This window comes from Odocoileus virginianus, chromosome 2 (assembly GCF_023699985.2).
Source record: "Odocoileus virginianus isolate 20LAN1187 ecotype Illinois chromosome 2, Ovbor_1.2, whole genome shotgun sequence".
Lineage (NCBI taxonomy): Eukaryota > Metazoa > Chordata > Mammalia > Artiodactyla > Cervidae > Odocoileus > Odocoileus virginianus.
Genome location: NC_069675.1, coordinates 55,166,679 through 55,189,162, shown reverse-complemented (window position 1 = coordinate 55,189,162; position 22,484 = coordinate 55,166,679).

Here is a 22,484-nt window from a genome sequence, read left to right as displayed (position 1 = left end):
CATTGTGCAGTGCTTGTTCCCTTTGCCTGTTTGCTCTTTCTCCCACTATTTGCATGCATATCACCTGATTAGTGAGTTCTTCCCCACAGCTAACCCACTTTTTATCTCCAAACTCATTCTCTTCAATACACTGTACTTTTCCATAATGTTTTCACATTCTAACATACCACTGGATTTAGTTTTGCATTTATTTTATATTTATTTTCTATCTTTCCCCCATTTCACCTTATCTCACCCATTTCAATATAAAGTACATACTTAGCAAGAATTATAAACTGCATTATTTCCTGTTATATTCCAGACACTGAAAACTCTCAACACATAACATAAACAGAATACATAATTGATGCATTGATGAATAAATTATACTTTTTAACAAGGAGACGCATGTCTAGCATAAGCATAACCTTTTTTTTTTAATATTTGTTTACCGAATAAAGTGCTTGTCAACCTAATATTTCTCAATTTGATGTCTCAAAGCAAGAATGAAGTCCAGAGGAAACTTTACCTCCATAAAGGTGAAAAATTGGAGAAAAATTCCCTGGCATTAAAAATCATAAACAAAAATGCTTTCCCTCTGAAGACTTTGTAAGTGTATCCAAATATTCTATGAGAAAATAAGAGTTTGATTATGCTCAACTCCAAATGTAACTTTCATACCCACAGAAAATTAAGATATGTAAGCAATAGATCAGTTACAACAATGGAAGACAAAAACAAACAAACAAACAAAAAAGAAAGATGACAAATTATTCTTTATAAGGACTGAGTACACAGAAGTATTTCAATAGGGATGCTAAAACATTAGTGGTTTCTCTGAGATTTTAATTCCACATATTCATGAGGTACAAATCTACAGACCATTCGGCTTCAGCAATTGCATTCAAATTGTTAATAAACATAAGCTCAGCAAAGTTAAAAGGTATGTGGAAGAAAACACAAGGGATAAATTGGACATTTTCTAATAAAAGAAAGGAGAAAGAGGTTTTCAGTACATCACTTTTGGAATCTAACGAAACAGAAACAGTACAAATCTGTATATATTTTCACCCATGCACAGGCACATATATATATATATAGGTCCAACTTAACTATCAATAACAGGAAGAGTTTTATATATGTGATTGATGTAACACCTAGCTTCTCCAGAATTCCACAACTCATCAAGATAATGCATGCATGCCTGGAATAAGACCATTCATATTTCACTCAGCAGATTGCCCACTGCAAAGTCTCTTCAGCCATTTCCAACTCCTTGCAACCCTGCTGACTGCAGCCTGCCAGGCTCCTCTGTGCATGGGATTCTCCAGGCAAGATACTGGGATGGATTGCCATGCCCTGCTCCAGAGGAATCTTCCCAACCCAGGGATCAAAACTGCACCTGGGAAGCCCCTAGATTTCAACCAGGAGTGAGCATGAAATAGCACATGGAATCAAAGAACATTTCTTGCTGAATTCAACCCTGTCATTGTAACAAAGCGAGAGATCTAGGTGTCCACTTCTTCTTACACATTTACCCACATTTACCCACAGCAACCTCCTGAGCATAAAATGGCTAATTGTTTTAATAAAATTTATCCTGCCATGTCAGTCTCAAGAAAGCTCCCTCACTCCTAGTAACATCTTAGATTCTTCACATTAATCCTTGTATATCACTTTACATCTACCAAAGCAAAGAGGAATTAAGAACCTCTTGATAATGGTGAAAAAGGAGAGTGAAAAAAGCTGGCTTAAAACTCAACATTCAAAAAACCAAGATCATAGAATTTGGTCCCATCACTTCATGGCAAATAGATAAAGAAACAATGGAAACAGTGACAGACATTATTTTCTTGGGCTCCACAATCACTGTGGGTGGTGACTGCAGCCATGACATTAAAAGATGCTTGCTCTTTGGGAGAAAAGCTGTGAAAAACCTAGACAGCATATTAAAAAGCAGAGATATTACTTTGCCTACAAAAGTCTGTCTAGTCAAAACTATGGCTTTGCCAGTAGTCATGTATGGATGTGAGATTTGGACAATAAAAAAGCTGAGTGCTGCAGAATTCATGGCTTTGAACTATGGTGCTGGAGAAGACTCTTGAGAGTCCCTTGGACAGCAAAGAGATCAAACCAGTCCATCCTAAAGGAAATCAACCCTGAATATTCATTAGAAGGGCTGATGCTGAAGTTGAAAGTCTAATAATTTGGCCAACTGATGTGAAGAACCAACTCGCTGGAAAAGACCCTGAAGCTGGGAAAGATTGAGGGCAGGAGGAGAAGGGAATAAGAGAGGATGAGATCATTGGATGGCATCACTGACTCAGTGGACATGAATTAGAACAACTCCCGGAGATGGTGAAGGACAGGGAAGTCTGGCATGCTATAGTCCATGGGGGTCACAAAAAGTAGGGCATAGCTGAAACAATAAATGATTAAAAGGTAGTACCCTCAAGGTTTGGCTTCCCTTGTGGCTCAGACAGTAGAGAATCTGCCTGCAAATGTGGGAGACCTGAATTCAGTCTCTGGGTTGGCAAATCCCCTGAAGGAGGGCATGGCAACCCACTCCAGTATTCTTGTCTGGAGAATCCCCATGAACAGAGGAGCCTGGCAGGCTATAGTCCATGGGGTCGCAAAGAGTCTGGCATGACTGAGTGACTAAGCACAGCACATCATATTGTCTTCTCTATCCTTTCTCAAATCCTGAAAACAGTCTCATGTCTTCAGAAATGCATGTCCTATTCAGCTACTTACCTTATGTATTCATCATCTACTCTTTCTATATTGTTTCAAATTTTGTGATAATGGAGAGTTACTGCTACTGCTGTTAAATCGCTTCAGTCCTGTTTGACTTGTGTGACCCCATAGATGGCAGCCCATCAGGCTCCTCCATCCCTGGGATTCTCCAGGCAAGAAAACTGGAGTGGGTTGCCATTTCCTTCTTCAATGCATACATGCATGCTAAGTCGCTTCAGTTGTGTCCGACTCTGTGTGACCCTATGGATAGCAGCCCACCAGGCTCCTCTGTCCACAGGATTCTCGACGCAAGAATACTGGAGTGGGTTGCCATTTCCTTCTCCAATGGAGAGCTGAACCTTCCCCTAAGAATCTTGGTTAACTCTACTTATCATAGATCTCATTTCAGTGGATTCAGGATAAGATCTTTGTGTCAGTGTCTTCCTGATTTCTTTATCATTGATAAATTCAAATCATTCTCCTTTCCTCCATCAATAATGAAAAATAGAAGGAAGAGGTGGAGGAGAAGAGGAAGAAAGAAGAGACAAAGAACCACATTTCATTTCCCGAAATTATATTGCACTGTATTCTTATACAGTTGCTATCATGTACTGTTCTCAAATCAAAATTTCAGTTAGTGTGACTAAATTTGTTACCTATACTCTGGGGAATTATGAAGAAAAGCAAGAAGCATTGTTTTTAAACATACTTTGTGTACTCTTTCAACCTGCTTTCTCACTTAATACAATTCATAGTAACGTTCTTTATACCATGAATTTTAATGGCTGTGTATTTTTCTATTATTGTTATTATTTAGTTGCTCAGTCATAGTCTGACTCTTTGCTATCCCATGGACTGCAGCACACCAGGCTTCCCTGTCCTTCACTATCTACTGGAGTTTGCTATTATATGTATAGTATATTCTATTGCATGGAATTGCATTTATATATTCAACAATTTCCTATTTTTACCACTTTATTATTGAAATAATGCTATTAAGATAAAAAAGAAACATATTGCTGATTATATTGTTTGATTTCAGAGAACTTAATAAATCCAGAATAAATTTTTTTCTATATTTGTTTAAAGAATAAAGTCAAAAGAATAAATACTTACATATTAAATTGTACTCTACAACTTGCCTTTCTAATTTCCATGGCCTACTAGTTAAAAAAGTAATTATACTTTAGACCATAAAGAAAAACTCAATACATTTTTAAAAAGAGACGTATCAGAGACTATATTAAATTTTCACTATGTATCCAAATTAAAATATGGTTAGAAAAACAGAGTAATGGTGAAAGATAGTTAAATCAAAAGTTAAGAAAACATTCAGTTAAAAGATTCTTGATTCTAAGGGTCAATAAAAACCATAATTACAGAAGCCTTAGAAAATAATAAAAATGAGAATGTTGTATATCAATATCTATAATATTGAACAAGATTGAAGAAAGAAAGAAAATTCTGAACTAGGCATTTCATTCAAGGTGTTAGAATGAAAAGCATAAAATAAACTAAAGGAAAGCAGAAATTTCCCAGGGCCCAGGCTCCAGACTTACTTGAGCTCTGCAGTTTTTAACCTATAATTAAAACAAAGTTAAAAGGATTTTTTTCATTTATAGTCATTTGGCTTATTTCAAAGGCTTTAATAAGTATGCTTTTCATAGCCTCCACCAAGTGGCCTAGATAGACCATCACAATTTTTAACTACAAAATGTTAAAATGTTTCAGGAAACATACTGTAGAAGTTATTATATCAGAATATCTTAGTTCTATATAACAAGGTTTTAGGATAACTTGTAAATGTATAAACAAGCACCAAATGAAGGACAAATTGAACATTCAATGAAACATTTTGCAGCACCTTGTAAACTATAATCATCCAATCCCTTTTGGATTCCTGCCTCTGTTTTGGTGATTTGGAAGCAAGATGAAAGTAGATCAAGTGTTTACTATGGAAGAGGGTGCCTCTGAGATCCTCAAGGGAAATTGTAAACTTAGCCCTATGATCTTGCCATTAGTCTTTTTTAATGATTCTGAGCCACAATCTCTCTGAGATAGCATCTTTTTAAAATTTTTTTTCCCTCTATGCTTGAGCTTTGAGAAACCTAATGGAATCTTGATTTTTCTAGCCTTTTGTTAAACTTAAGCCTGGAAATAAGGTAACACTAAAGGAAAAGGATTAGAGAGGTTTATTCAACATACTGGAGAAAGAAAATCTCTGCCTTACTGCCAGATACATTAAACTCTTGATCTTGAAATTGCATAAAATTATCACTGGCATTATATCTATGTCAATTAAATCTAGTGCAGGAGAAAATGATTTAACCAACTCCCTTTTTCAATGTCATTCAAGAACTCTAATTAGTTTTAAGAGACGTGTTTCTTTTCTAAATAATGTTGTAGTCATCTAGGTATTATTTAAGTATCTCATTGAAACTCATTAATATGAGAGTATTTCAGAGTCATTTATGGGCTTGGGGGAGAGTACTATTCAGACATACTGGTTAATGAAAAAAAAATTGGTATTAAAATGTTAGAGTGCAGTGTTTTCTGTCACTAATAATTATTTTTCAGTGTTATAAGCACATGGGTAACATTTCTGCTTTATAACCCAAAGGCCCCTAATTTTTATAACTTAGAGATTTCTGTTTCTTATTTCATTAGTAACATTCACAGATGGATATTATTTTATGCAATACTCTTTTTTTTGTAAAGGAGAAAAATTTTGTGCAAAAAAGCTTTAAGTTTTCTATGTTTCTATAAAACACTTTTTTTCTTCTCTCCTGCTTCATTCTTGTGTTATATTAACGGTGGACTTCCCTGGTGGCTCCGCTGTTAAAGAATCCACCTGCAATGTGGGAGACCTGGGTTCGATCCATGGATTGGGGAGATCTCCTGGAGAAGAGAATGGCTACCCACCCCAGTATTCTGGCCTGGAGAATTCCATGGACTGTGTAGTCCACGGAGTCACAAAGAGTCAGACATGACTGAGCAACTTTCACTTCACTTCATTAACTATGAAAAAACTGGCAAAATCTATCTAAAATGAGAGATTAGTATACCTAGAAATGGATTGCATATCATATTTTGGAAAGCATTGTTCCTAGACTCACATTTTATTTTCTTTCATTATTAATGCAAAAGGCTCATTGACTCACCTCTCCATTAGAATTCAGTTGGTGTTTGGAGAATCTATGCTATTTTGTGATGCGAGCATACTTTAGAAAATAAATTATGATCTACCGTAAAATATGAAGTTGGTCTTACACATTTTCGACTCTTCCCAATTGAGTACTGAGCATATGATCAAGAAATTCTTTCCAACTTATTGATGAACCACTTTACTTTTAAAGAGAGCAGCTAAAATTAATGGTAAAAGTGATCTTTATTTATATATTTTCACTATGAAGAAGCACATGTGAGTTATTTTAATGTGCTCATAGAATGAGAACTTAAGTGCATTCTACATGTGAGGATAATGGTAATTGATCACATGATCCAGTAATTGCACTTTGAAGAATTTAGCCTAGAGAAATAAAAATCAATGTTCATACAAAAACCTGTAACTGAATGTTCAGAGTAGCTTTATTTGTAGCATTTCAAAACTGGAAACAATTGTGTCCTTCAATCATGAATGGTTAAATAAATCTTATACATACATAGCATGGAAATAATTAGTGCATGCATGTATTGACAAATATAGGTATGTATGTATGCATGACCCTTATATATACACACATATACATACTCAGTAATAAAAAGAAACAAGCTAATTAATCATCTAACAACTTGGATGGGTCTCAGATATACTATATTTAATGAAAAAGTCAGTCTCAAAAGGGGATATACAGCATGGCTGCATTTATTTAACAGACCCTAAATGACAAAATTTTATTTATAATAGCCCCAAATTGGAAGCAAACCAGATGCCCTTTAACAGTTGCATAATAAAATAAACTGTAAAATGTTCCTACTATGGAATGTCACTAGGCAATAAGCAAAAAGTAAAGAAAAATATATATATATATGACAATTGGATAAAATGTCATAAATCTACCCTGAATGCAAAAATCCAGTGACAAATTTTCTTGTGTCAGTACCACACTCCTTTGATGACTGCCACTTTGTGGTATAATTTTAAAATCATACTTCTGCCTTTGATTTTTTCCAAGATTGTTTTGGCTATCTGGCATCTTTTATGTTTCCTTACAAATTTTAGAATTATTTTCCTAGTTCTTCTACAAAAAAAAAAAAAATGCTATTGTCATTTTGAAAGGGATTGTGTAGACCTGTAGATTGTCTTGAGTAAAATGGTAATTTCAACAATATTAATTCTTCCAATCTATGAGCACAGTGTATCTTTCCATCTGTTTCTGTTGTGTTCAATTTATTTCATCAGAATCTTATAAAACAGTATTGAGTTATAGAGTTATATATTAAACAGAGTCAAAGAATTGATAGACATTTTTATATTTTTAAATGATGGTGAATAATCTTGATTCTGACAAATAAAATCAATATATATCCATCTGCAGACAACAGGAAGCTTGTATGCATGTTTTAGATTTATTTTAAATATTTGTGTATCAATAGTTATATTTATAGATTCAATGTTGTCATGAAGGTCCATCCATATATTTTAAAATTATTTCATTAAGGTTGAACATTTGTATATGCTTTTGCTTCATAGAAGTGAAAATGCTTTATTAAAGAACATGAACTATAAATAGGCCTTTGATTATATCATTATTTTGTTCTTTCCTCTGTAAAATATGAAAGTTGCTTCTTTTCAAGTCTATGTTATAGGTGAAGCTCTGAAGGTTTTTCTTTCCTTTCATTCTTTCTTTTAATCCCTCCCTCTCTTCTCCCTTCTTTCCCTCCCTCCCTCCAGGGTTTGTCTTCCTCCCTTCCTCTCTCTTTTTCTCTCTCTCTTTACTTTTATCTCTCATTCTTTTTTGTTAGTGTCATCAGAACATGTTTTACATTTTAAATTACTATTTCTTTGATTGCTCTTCTGAATGAATTTTCATAAAACATTTGTTCATTCATAATTCATTTGTTTTGTTATTATTGCTTAATATGCAAGCCTCTTCTTTCTTATCATTATCCATATATTTTTGTAATTATAGATTTAAACTTTTGTGCTTATGCTACAAAGAAACCAAGAGAAATCTCCAGGTGGAACCCGGAGGGTCTTTTAAAATGTATTTATTTATTTTTGGCTCACTGGATCTAGAGTGTTGGATCAGTAGTTGTGGTTCCCAGACTCAGTTGCTCCGTGGCAGGTGGAATCTGCCCAGACCAGGGATCGAACCCATGTCCCCTGCATTGGCAGGTGAATTCTTATCCACTGTGACACCAGGGAAATCTCAGAGGGTCTTTTTTGACTTAAGTTGCTATTATAACTTGTATTGCCAGTGTAACGTCAATGTGATTGTTGTCAAGTTTCCATGGAAGCATCTCCGAACTGAAGAAGCAGTGAGTGAGGTGCACACGCTTGAGCAAATCTATCTTGAAACTTCTCAGAGAACATCAACCAGAAATCTACTTTTTTATGATTTTATAGTACTGCATTTATGTCATAACATTCATTTCTTATGATAGAAATTAAGAGCAGACTGTATGTTAGATTATTTGAATTGAATTCACGTTTAGCACAGTTATGCTCATGACACGGAAAACTTTGTCTTCTAGCCTTAGTTGATAGTGTTATCTCATAATGTTAGTGAAGGATTAAAAGTACTGAACTATAGAAATTTTCAGAACTTGACCAGAAAATAGTGAGCACAAACCATATGAAGCAACTTTAAGCACATTTACTTATATTAGACCTGGGTGCAGGTGTCAGATATCTGCTGCTATATTACAAGTTCCTAGAGGGAAGAGACTATATTTCTTAAAAATTTGTAACTCCAGGGTAACACACATATTTTATGCTCCACAGATACTTGATTTATATACATAAAATATATATTTTTCCAAGTAGAGTATCTGCTAAGTAGACCATAGCTCAACTGTTTATTTCTCAGAAAATCCCTTCCTAAAGTAAAGCAAACATTCTGCTACATTACTGCATATTTTATCATATATATATATATATATGTCTATGCATATTTATATGTATATTTTATCACAGGTATATGATAAAAATACATGCATATGTTATCTCACATGCACAAAGATATATGTATATTTTTATCATATATGTATATATATCACAATTGCTTTCATTCCTTTACATGAATATTAGTCTTGTTCACTCTATGAGATCTGCACTTTAATAGTTTCATATCATTTAGAAGAATACCTGAAACAAAGTAGTACAATGAAAATGTATTGAATAAGTAAAAGTGAGATTAATTTTACCTTTGTTGTTCAGAAACATGCATTTACAGGATAACTTACTATTATTCTTCATGTATTAAAAAGTAGCTTATCAATCCCATTGAATATTTGACTAAATATATTTTAATTTTTCAATTAAATTTTAAATGAAATGTCTATAATTTTTACATTTCATCTTGTAAGAACATTCTTCATTGATTTCTCCTGTGCATTGATGTCTAATACAGAACATGATAATGACTGAAACATTAACCACTTATTTTAGTTCCTGACTTTCAAACTTTTGATGATTAAGAACATGTTAATAGAAAATATTGTGATTCAGTGTACTAGATTATGACACCAACAGACCATGTTACAAAAACTACTGAAATTTTAAACATCAGTGCCACAACAAATATATTTTTCAAAAGTCCTTAGTATTTTTCTAAGTAACATTCTCTCACATGCATAAAGCTTTTTAACAATTTAATTCCAAAATATCTCAGATGTATGGTATCATGTTGCTTAATTTTATGCTTATTTTGATGAAAAGATACTGCACACTATGGAATAAACATATATTTGAAAAAAAAGAGAGGTTATTTCCCTCAATAGAAAGATCAGTTATTTTCATTAGAAAGTCATTCTGTTTGTAACAAGTTAGGTCTAAGATAAACTTCTGTTTCTTATACATCATATAAAGAGAAATAAGCAAAATGAAATTGGGGGCAAAACTGGGAATACAGGGAACATCCTGCATATGTCTGCTAACTGTGTTGGTTTTTAGAAAGAAGCAGTTATTAGGATGACAACTACTGCTCACTGAGGTCCTGAAAGATGTACTCACTAACCCACAACAGGGATGGAGCCAAACTTGATTAGCTCTGGCCCAGAGCACTGTGGACTACGTCATAGCCCTTCTTAAATCCAAATTGAGGAACTGCATTTTTGCCTTTATACTGTGATGGGAGAAATAGATCATACATGGAATTGAATATAGTGAAATAGTAGGACTAAAATAGCTTCTGTAGAAAATGGAAAACCCAGTTCAGAGTCCCCATGAGATCTCTGAGTGGCAAACTTTCAAAACAACCTTTGTGTCTCAATGTAATTTTTCCATAGTGTGCATATGTATAATTAGGTCTCATGGTGGAAATATAAATAATAATACAAAATATGAGTGTATTAAATTTGCCTGAGGCAAATATAGTTTGCATAGTTTTTGCCTGTCTATTTTCTTTGTGCATTTAGTCTTACTTCACTTGACAGAAGTGTCTAAGAATAATATTAACTTACTGACTGTTCTTAGTATATTTATGATTTCTGATTAGTGCCATACTATGGTAACTCAGTGCAGGGTTCTTGCCTGAGAAATCCCGTGGACAGAGAAGGCTGGCAGGGTTGCAAAGAGTTGGTCATGACTTAGCAATTAAAAATTAACAACAAAACAGTGATTTATATAATCCCAGAACCACAGTATTGAAGAAATTATGAAAGATCTTTTAATCATGCAATGACTTGAATAGGATTAGACAAGGCATGAGGTCTTCTCTGGTGGTTCAGTGGTAAAGAATCTGCCCGCCAATGCAAGCAGACATGGGTTCAATCCCTGGGTTAGGAATATCCTCTGGAGAAGGAAATGGCAACCCACTCTATTATTCTTGCTTGGGACATCAAATTGACAGAGGAGCCTGGTGGGCTACACAACAATTAATAACCATAATACTTACCTACCCATTGATGCCTTCAGTCATTCAAGAATAATCATCTGAGTGAGTAATCTGTGAGACACTGTGCTGAGCCAGAAAAAAAGTAGTTAAAATGAAGAATCTTGCTCTCATTCAATTTAGAGTATCACTATTATGAACATTTTCTGTTGATGTCAATCTTTAATCCAATTTTCTGTTAATGGGCAGGGCTGCATTGCCACCTTGTTGTTTGACCGGAAGCCAAACTATGGTGGAGGTAATGAAAATAATGGTGACCTCCTTCAAAAGGTCTGATGCATGCACTGCTACACTTAGTGCCCCCAACCCTGCAGCAGGCCACTGCCAACACATGCCTCCACCAGAGACTCCTGGACACTCACGGGCAAGTCTGGTCAGTCTTTTGTGGGGTAACTGCTCCTTTCTCCTAGGTCCTGGTGTGCACAATCTTTTGTTTGTGCCCTCCAAGAGTCTGTTAGAAAGTACTGCACTCAATATGCCAGAAAATTTGGAAAACCCAGCAGTGGCTACAGGACTGGAAATGGTCAGTTTTCATTTCAGTCCCAAAGAAAGGCAATGCCAAAGAATGCTCAAAATATTGCACAATTGCACTCATCTCACACGCTAGTAAAGTAATACTCAAAATTCTCTAAGCCAGGCTTTGACAGTATGTGAACCGTGAATTTCCAGATTCTCAAGCTGGATTTAGAAAAGGCAGCGGAACCAGAGATCAAATTGCCAACATCTGCTGGATCATTGAGAAAGCAAGAAAGTTCAAGAAAAACATCTACTTTTGCTTTATTGACTATGCCAAAGCATTTGATTATGTAGATCACAACAAACTGTGGAATATTCTTAAAGAGAAGGGAACACCAAACCACCTGATCTGCCTCCTGAGAAATATGTATGCAGGTCAGGAAGCAACAGTTAGAACTGGACATGGAACAACAGACTGATTCCAAATAGGAAAAGGAGTACGTCAAGGCTGTATATTGTCACCCTGCTTATTTAACTTATATGCAGAGTACATCATGAGAAACGCTGGGCTGGATGAAGCACAAGCTAGAATCAAGATTGCCAGGAGAAATATCAATAACCTCAGATATGCAGATGATACCACCCTTATGGCAGAAAGTGAAGAAGAACTAAAGAGCCTCTTGATGAAAGTGAAAGAGAGTGAAAAAGTTGGCTTAAAGCTCAACATTCAGAAAAGTAAGATAATGGCATCTGGTCCCATCTCTTCATGGTAAATAGATGGGGAAACAATGGAAACAGTGAGAGACTTTATATTTTGGGGCTCCAAAATCACTGCAGATGGTGACTTCATCCTTGAAATAAAAAAGATGCTTTCTCCTGGGAAGAAAAAGTTATGACCAACCTAGACAGCATACTTCAAAGCATAGACATTACTTTCATTACTTTTTCAACAAAGGTCCATCTAGTCAAAGGTTTGGTTTTTCCAGCAATCATGTATGGATGTGAGTATTGAGCCATAAAGAAAGCTGAGAAGCAAAGCATGATGCTTTTGAACTGTGGTGTTGGAGAAGACTCTTGAGAGTCCCTTGGACAGCAAGGAGATCCAACCAGTCCACCCTAAAGGTAATCAGTTCTGAATATTCATTGGAAGGACTGATGCTGAAGCTGAAACTCCAATACTTAGCCACCTGATGCAAAGAACTGACTGATTGGAAAAGACCCTGATGCTGGGAAAGACTGAGGGCAGGAAGAGAAGGGGATGACAGAGGATGAGATGGTTGGAAGGCATCACCAACTCAACAGACATGAGTTTGAGTAAATTCTTGGAGTTGGTGATGGACAGGGAGGCCTGGAGTGCTGCAGTTACTAGGGTCACAGAATTGGACACGACTGAGCGACTCAACTGAACTGAACTGATTATGAAAATTTTAATTTAAAATAATGTGACTATAAAGAAGCAATACATTAATTATTTACTCACTTTTGACTATGATCTTAGTATATGCATTACATATTCTGTTTTGCATGTTAACTGCTTATTTTATAGTAAATTAAACTCAAGAGTCCTGCTGCTTTTTATAATCAAAATATTTAAAAAAAAACTAAAAATATGAATTAGCTTACACATATAAACAAGTAATTTAGAAAGATATAATATGGCCAATTTTAATTAATTTAAGAAATAAAGGACTGAGGTCCCTGCTTACTTGTTTACTGTTACTTTCCAGCAGCTTCTCCTCCGTTCTTTTGTAAAGTCCCTATGTCTCAGAACCAACAGCTGGATACCAAATCCTTACATTCTTGGACTCCATCTCTGCTTCCAGTGATTAAAATTTCTATGTGTTTAAGGACTTCATGTGAATAGGAAAAGGTGGAGACAAGATGGAGAAGGACTTGAGGTTACCTCCTCTTATGAAAACACCAAATCAAAACTGACTGCTGAACAATCATCAAGAAAAAAGACTGTAATCCACCAAAAAACACACATATATTCTGCAGCAAAAGACAAAGAAGAAGACAAAATAAAAGGGTAGGAAGGGTATATCTGCAGCATGATCAAATCCCATTCCTAGCAGGTGGGTGGTGCACAAAATAGAAAATTATTATATTGCAGAGTTGCTCCAAAAGGATTGAAAAAACTGAGGCCCTTGTCAGTCTCCAAACCTAGGCGTCTGGAATTGGAAGCAAAGTATTTAGTTTTAAAGCTCAGTGGGGCTTGATTTTAGGAATGCCACAGGGCTGGGGGAAGCAGTGACTACACTTTTGGAGGGCACACACGGTCTCAGGCAGAGGGACCCAGGGAAAAAGCAGTGACTTCATAGGTGCCTGGCCAGACCTACCTGCAGGTCTCAGAGGGCCTCCTGAGGAGGGAGGGGTTGGCTATGGCTCACTGTGGAGACAAGGGCCCTGGCAGAACTATCAGAGGGTACCCATTGTTATGAACTCTCCTGGAAACTCATTTTGATACCAAGATCTGGCTCTACCCAACAGCTTGTAGGCTCAGTGTTAGAACACCTCATGCAAAACAATCAACAGGGCAGGAACACAGCCCCATACATCAACAGAGAGGCAGCTTAGAGTCTTCTTGAATCCACAACCACATAAAGCACACCCATTGACACAACTATGCCCATCAAAGGGACAAGAAAAGCTCCACACACCAAAAGACAGGCAAATGTCCCTCTTACCAGGAAACCTGCTCAAGCCTCTAGACCAGCTGTATCCATCAGGGACAGACACCAGTAGCAAAAGGAACAATGACCCTGTAGCCAGCAGAATAGAGATCACAAATACAGAAAGTTAAATGAAGTGAGAAAGAAGAATGTGTTCCAAATGAAAAAAAAAAAAAAAAAAATGAAACCCCAGAAGAGCAACTATGTGAAATGATGATAGGCAATGTACTCAAAAATAATTCAGAGAAATGATAGCAAAGATGATTCATGATCTCAGAAAAAGAATGGAAGCACTCAAGCAGAAGACAAAAGAAATATTTAACAAAAAGTTAGCTGATATAAAAAGCAAACATTGTTGAACAGGACAATAATTGAAATGAAAAATACACTAGAAGAAACCAATAGAAGAATAAATGAGGTAAAAGAATGGATAAGTGAGCTGGTGGACAAAATGGTGGTGTTGGAAAGACTCTTAAAGTTTCCATGGACTGCAATTAGATTAAGCCATCCAATCGTAAAGTAAATCAGTCCTGAATATTCATCGGAAGGACTGACTGATGTGGAAGCTGAAGCTCCAATACTTTGGCCACGTGATGTGAAGAACTGACTCAGTGGAAAAGACCCTGATGCTGGGAAAGACGGAAGGCAGGAGGAGAAGGGGACAGCAGAGGACGAGATGGTTGGATGGCATCACCAACTCAATGGGCATGAGTTTGAGCAAACTCTGGGAGATGGTGAAAGACAGGGAAACCTGGCCTACTCTGATCCATGCAGTAGCGAAGATTCAAATATGACTTGAGCATTTTAACAACAAGCATTGAAGGTAATCACTGGAATATATGTAAGAAACAACTAAAAGTAAAACTTACTTGTTCACCTCGACCTTGCCCTGCTAAAATCAAGTGTGGCAGAGAGTTCTGGAAATTGTTAAAGTAGCAATGAGACTAAATGTATATATCTTACTATAAAATTGAATACAAGCATGGCTATGAACTGAATATCTCTTTCTCTACTCCTCTTATTTATATGTTGAAGCTATAACACGTTATGTGATGGCATTTGGGGATGAGCTTTGGGACTTAAGATTAGATGAGGTCATGAGGATTGGGCTGTCATCATAGGATTAATCTTAACAGAAGAGAAAGCAGAATGTTCTCTCCATCCTCCCTCCCTTCCAGGTGAATATTCAGTGAGAAGGTGGCCATCTATGAGACAGAACAAGAGCTCTCACCAGGAATCAAATTTGCCAGTATATTGATCTTGAACTTCCAGCTTCCAGGCTGTGGGAGAATAAGTTCTGTTGTTTAGTAACCCTGTGTATAGCATTTAGTAACCCTGGGTATGATATTTTGTTAAAGTAGTCCAAGCTGATGAAGACAAGTATCAATTTCATTATTTATATAAAAATATTACTTTGGAACATCATATGTATAGAAATCACCTGAAAATAAAAGAACCATAAGTCTTCTGATATATGCAAAAAAGTTGATGATGAACAGAGCACAGAATTAAATTCATGAAAATGAAGTGATAGGAGGGTTGGAGTGCTTAGTAAGCATTATTAGTATATATATCATTGTCAGCTAACCTGGAAAGTAAAGTCATTCTTCATTTTTAAAAGGGACCATTAAATGCTGAGTTATGTACTCAACTTATGAGGCAATATGGTAAGTAAATTCAAATATTAAACAATTTTAATACTTAAATACTTGTAAAGGCCTGTGTTTCAGCATAGTTGATTAACAAACTTAACTACAAATCAAAGTTATTTCAAGTTCAAGGGAATTGGATGGAAATTAGACCCATGGAAAACATGATTTAAAACAGGGAATGGAAACCTATTTAGCTGATCAGCAGATTTAGTGCCGAGTATGCTGAGATCAGGAATACCAATATCAGTTTCTCTCTCATGTTTGAAATCAACCACACAAAAATGGTGTTCAGATTCTCCAATCAAAGTACATACATGAATGAGTGCCCACCTGCTCTTCATACTATAAGCCCCCAAGTGACTTGATGACAACATATCTTGTGGTAATGTAACCATAATTTTAGATTTCTTATATCTGGATGTTTTTGAGAGTTAAGTTTGTATTAGGTCTCAAGCAGGAAGAATGTATCTTAAGCAGGTTGGTCAGTGTCCCAGAGGAGTCCTGGGCTGTAGAGAGGGATGCCATGGCAGCAACTCAGAGAGGGAGTGATGGTTACATGGTCTACGTGCTGCTGATGGTGGAGGAAGTGATGCTGGGAGAACTCGAGCTTAATGGCATTTTTCTAGAATGATACTAGAGAAAGAGGATTAAGACAAGCAGAACTTACAGAGGGAATAAGCATAAGGGCATAATTGAATAGATTTATTAACCTAACACTATGTGGAAAACTATTTATCCTTTTGAACTGAACCAGAATGATTAAATTAAACTCTAAGAGAAAACAAATGAACTATCAATGGTACATGGCTAAATTCAAGCCAAAGGGTCATTATTTGTTGCAGCCTGAAAAGATTATGGAAAGTAAGCAGGATCTGAATCAAAGTTTGTGTGTCAAAAAACAAACACTGTTTATTTAGAAGCACACTTAAGTGGGGAGTTGTGCAGGAGGGGTGGGAAATAGAATGGTATAAAAAATCAGATACAGTTAGACTCTCAAGAGAAGCAAAGAGTTGAAATGTCATTTTTTACACTATCAATGTTCTTCTCTTTTACACATCCCTTTGAGATGACATGACATACATTTAGATTTCTCCTTTTCTATTTATTCTTCTCTTCTGAAACCAGGAGAGGGTCAAAGCAAAGTTACCACTATTTGGAGAGTTAACCTTTTAAGTTTTTTCTAAAAATTATCCTCTTTCTCATCAGTATTGAGTTGGGCCTTTATTTTTTATTTAGAATTACTTCTATTTTTCACTTTTCTGATATTGGCAAGCAATGACAACTCTATAACCAATTGCTGGATAAATGCTGGCCCCTAGTAGAACAAATAGCAAACAGTTTTGCTTCTTTCTCTTCCTGACCTCTGAAGAATTAGGTCTTGAGGGAAACCACTTCTGGTAAACTCACTGTGGAATATTATCTACATATTTTAATACAGAAACCACTTTTCCACATTATAATCTAGGGAAAAAAGTACTTGCCGTTTGATTCAAATTGGTCATGAGAATTAAAATCTTCAACAGGGGGGATTTGGATGGGGAACACATGTAAATCCATGGCTGATTCATGTCAATGTATGACAAAACCCTCTACAATATTGTAAAGTAATTAGCCTCCAACTAATAAAAAAAAAGAAATAAATAAATTAAAATATAAAATCTTCAACAAATTTAAACTATCTAAAAATGCACATTCATAAGCTATTAAAACTAGAAAAGTCCTCCTATTTCTGATCTGTAACTTCTACCTGACTGCAAGCATTCCTATAGCTTCTGTTGGCATTTAAACTGTAATGACTTTGGAATTTTTCTTCATCATTTCTTTGCACTCTTTCAGTTGCTTATGAGATATTTACACTTACATATTTTACAAGTAACTAAAACATAAAAAAAAAAAAAAAATCCACAAATGGTGTACCTCCTTGATCTTGTAAAATCTCCAGCTTGCACCTTCTAAGTGTACTGGCAATACGAAATTTTGAGTGATGCTTTCCAGCTTTAACACTGAAATCAAGGCTATAAAAACAAAATCATTTTTCACATTTTTCATCTTTTTTCCCCCTCTGATCTTCTTCACTTTACATCTATTAATTTGCCAGGCTTTATCAACTGTATTGCAAATATATCTCTAAAATCCAGATTCTGTTTCTGAGAATGAATGTAAGTCTCACTGACTTTAACTGCCTACCACCAATTTCCTCTCCTACATTCCATCCTTAACAACTGTTGAAAATGAAGTCAACCCTACCATTCTTCTTCTTAAAAGTTACCATTTACAATTGTAACAGAATAAATCCAAACTTGGTAAAGTCATTAGCTCAAGATTCACCCATAGTGCCTACCACATTGACTGTCCCCACATGGTAGAGCAAGTCATTGCTCATTCACACCTCTGACATTGTGGGCACTGTTTCCTGAACTTCCAAAACCAGGCCCAATGTCTTTTCCAGCTACTTATTTCAATATTCCTATATGAACATCTCAAAACACATTGTATTTAAAGTAACTCATTTCTCTAACATGTACAAAAGTGTATATACCCCCAAATAGCTGGTAACATTATCCTTTTCTCCTGCAAGTTCCCTGAAAATAGTAGCACTTACTAATTGTAGGCTTGAACTCAAGTGAATAGAATTTACAAAATTCCATGCTCCTTTTACAACCCAGAAAACTCTTTTAGAGTATCTGAGATTCTGTCAAACATAGGTTAATTTATCCAGCTTTTGCACCTAATTATATTTTTTTCATGTGTCTATAATGTTTGAACTTTGTATTTTAATTTATATATTTATATATTTACTTTTCAATTAAATTGGAGCAAAGAGAGGTATTTTGTATATATGGCCTTCTTTCAATAAATACTACATGCTAGGCATTGAATAAAAATTTTTCACATCACTGGAATTATACCCTGAAGCCTGTTAATAGAGTGGGTTTGCTATAAGTTAGCGTGAATATTAGAAATGTTAGAATCTTCTTTAAATTCTTTATGCTGATACTACTACTTTGACTTTTTTTTCCATTACCTCATGGATGGTGTTACCTAATCTACCTGTCTTGCAAATTACAGGTGTTGATGAAGCATATCCATTTTAATTGAACTATTAACCCATGGGAGAATTTCACTTACTCTCTCTTAATGACATTTATGTTTTTAGATTATTTAGCAGCTTTGATTATTTAGAAGAACCCCTTATGATTTATCAAGTAAAGTGACATGATTGATGTTTAACATTATACTTTCTTTAATATGATTTTACAAGTGGAAAGAAGCATCTGGATTTAATCACAAAATTACATTGAGCATCACTGGTGCATGTAAGACATCTCATATTGGTGCTGAATATATCAATTCTCCTGTGGCTATTCTAATTTTACAAAGACTGTCATCTCTATCAGCAGTTTGCAAAAATGAACAGAGGTAGAAAAGAACACAGATAAATATGGTTCAAGAAACTGGGGAACTCTTGTAAGTGTCTATGGTTTTATTTTAATTATTGCTGACACATAGTCTTCGGTTTTATTAGTTGTAAATTTTTTTGAAACTTAACAAAGGGAATTCCATGAAGAGTCTCTACAGAGCAGAAACCTTAAGTGGGTCAAATATCAAGGGCTGAGTTATCTATGCAAAGAACATTCCCCCCTTCAATCCTGGTTACACAGAATTTGCTTTACAATTATTAGAATCAAGTTACTTTGCTACCATTCTGGCAATCTTTCCACTAAAGAAATCATTTTAACTTAAAATATAAAAACACTTTCAATTTCAAATGAAATTCAAAGCAAGAGTTTTTGCATTCTTCCTTATCTAAGATCTTTTAAAAATTGCCATAAATGGGAATAAACTAACAATAACTTAAAAAACCCAGGTAACTTAAATAGGAGGCATCAATAATCCAAATATATTTCTACATTGAAAATGTGATTTATTATTATAACAGGTAAATCCTTTAAAGGTAAAACAATTTAGAGTCTACCAATAGAAGGGAGTAGTAATATTGGGAGCTAGTCTTAACAAGGGTACCCTTGCAATTGACAACTCAATGGAAACAAGTTTGAGCAAGCTCTGGGAGTTGGTGATGGACAGGGAAGCATGGCATGCTACAGTCCATGGGGTTGCAAAGAGTCAGACATGACTGAGTGACTGAACTGGACTGAACTGGAAAAATGAAGATCAAAATAGAAAAGAGTTTCATATATATGTATGAATATGGATACATGTGTGTGTAAAGCAGTCATGGAAATAATTGAAGACAGTTCAGGAAATTCCAGGTTATAAATTTGGAAGCTTGAACTATTCATAAACTTGAATAAACTTGAATATTCATAAACTTTAAATATCTCTCAATTTATATAGGATGTTTCAAGCAGTTTTCTGTAAAGTTTTATAATTTTCTCTGTGGAAGCCTTATAGATATTTCATTGTTCAGACAGTAAAGAACCTGCTTGCAATGCATGATACCTGGGTTCAATCCCTGGGTCTGGAAAGTCCTCTGGAGAAGGGAATGGCTACCCCCTCCAGTATCCTTCCCTGGCAAATTCCATGGACAGGGGAATTTGGAGGGCTATAGTCCATGGGATCACAAAGAGTCAGACACGACTGAGCCACTGACACTAATATATTTATCTCCACAAACAGGACAAGTGTAAGAAACATTCTTTCTTTTTTCCTATACTTAAAATTACTTGGACTGCAAGGAGATCCAACCAGTCCATCCTAAAGGAGATCAGTACTGGATGTTCATTGGAAGGGCTGATGCTGAAACTGAAACTCCAGTACTTTGGCCACCTCATGCGAAGAGTTGACTCATTGGAAAAGACCCTGATGCTGGGAGGGATTGGGGGCAGGAGGAGAAGGTAACGATAGAAGATGAGATGGCTGGATGGCATCACTGACTCGATGGACATGAGTTTGAGTAAACTCCGTGAGTTGGTGATGGACAGGGAGGCCTGGTGTGCTGCGATTCATAGAGTCGCAAAGAGTCAGACACGACTGGGCAACTGGACTGAACTGAACTGAATGTTTTACTGATGTTAAATGTATATACTTTTATATATTTGTTTATTAAATCTAGTTAAGGATATATAGATTGGTAAGAAATTTTTAAAATTATTAAAATCTACTGCTATACATATAACATATACTATACTAGTATATTTAGTAGAATTACTTTACATCTCTTGGTATATTTTCACTTCTAGTTTATTAATGTAGAATATTGTGATATTTTAATGTACAAGTAATTGCTAGTGTTCTGAGAAAAACTTTTATCCCTGAATTTCAGTTTTGAAACAAATATGTATTTATTTTAGCTTAATTTATTTTTGGTTTATGCCTCTCAGTTCATGACCAAGAGTGCTAAGGTGTTCTGTTTTTTTATGCCCTGAAAGATTTGGGTTTCTAAAGAATATCCTAGTCTTATAACAGAGTTGGCCACATTGCCTCTGAAACTAACCTATGTAACATTGATGGAAGATAGTTTATTTCCATTTCTCAAAGTTTATGTAACTAGCCTCTTAACTGTCTGCCATAGATGCCTTTATGCTACTAAAAATTTAAGACAGCTTCTACTATTTTAATAAGCAGAAAGTATCAAAGTGTATACTTATATTATTTTAATCTACATAATTTATATTTATGTAAACATCTCCACACTGAAAATATAGAACTATTCTTTCAGCACAAAGAAATGCTCTATTTCACATGTAAAAATGAAGTCTTTCAATAGTTTTCACATGTATTGGGCATGATTTTCTCCAAAATATGCTTCTTATAATTTAGAAAACATCCTGTATTTAGTTGTCTTCTTTGGGCTTCCCTGGTAGCTCAGTTGGTAAAGAATCTGCCAGCAATGCAGAAGACCCCAGTTCAATTCCTGGGTTGGGAAGATCCGCTGGAGAAGGGATAGGCTACCCACTCCAGTATTCTTGGGCTTCCCTCGTGGCTCAGTTGGTAAAGAATGCACCTGCAATGTGGGAGGCTTGGGTTAGATCCCAGATGCCCTGGAGAAGAGAACAGCTACCCATTGCAGTATTCTGGCCTGAAGAATTCCATGGACTGTCAGACAGAATTCCATGAAGAGGTGGACTTGACTGAGCAACTTTTGCTTCATTTCACTTCACTTATTTTCATAGCATTATCTACCTAATACTTCTTTCTTACTTGTCAGGTAAGTGGTAATTTTACTTCTTACTTCAAATTAAAAAGCATATTGTATCATTTTCTTCTTCTTTAGTGAATCAGTGTTCAAATTAATTCATTTATGCTCATATTTTTATTATTCCCTTTATTCTACTTCTTTGATATTTTAATTTGTGTGATTCCAAATAACTGTCATTTAAAGGATGTTGCAAAATATTGCAGATGTTGTGCAGCCTTACTAAAGTTTCCCTGATGGAACATTTTATCTGTAATATAATATCAAAACCAGAAAACTGGCATTGATCTATTACTAACTAGGATATAGATGTTATTCAGTTTTCACCCTGTTTTATATGTTCTTGTGTGTGCATATCTGTGTAATTTGATGCAGTTTTATTCTCTGTGTAGTTGTTTATGTAATCATCTCCACACTGAAAATGCAGAACTGTTCTTTCAACACAAAGAAACGCTCTTTCCGACTCTTTACAGATGTACCTTCCCTACTCACCACATCTATTGGAAATTAATAATCTCTTCTTGCTCTGTATAGTATCTTACTTAAAGACTGTGAGGAGGGTAGAACAGATTTAGAAAGTAGCACTGACATATATACACTATCATACGTAAAACAAATAGCTAATGTAGGCTGCTGTATAACACAGGGAGCCCAGCCTGGTGTCTGTGATGACCTAGAGGGGTAGGATGGGAGGAAGGAGGGAGGTTTAAAAAGGAAGGGATATATGTATACATATGCGTGTGTGATGAGTCGCTTCAGTTGTTTCTGATTCTTT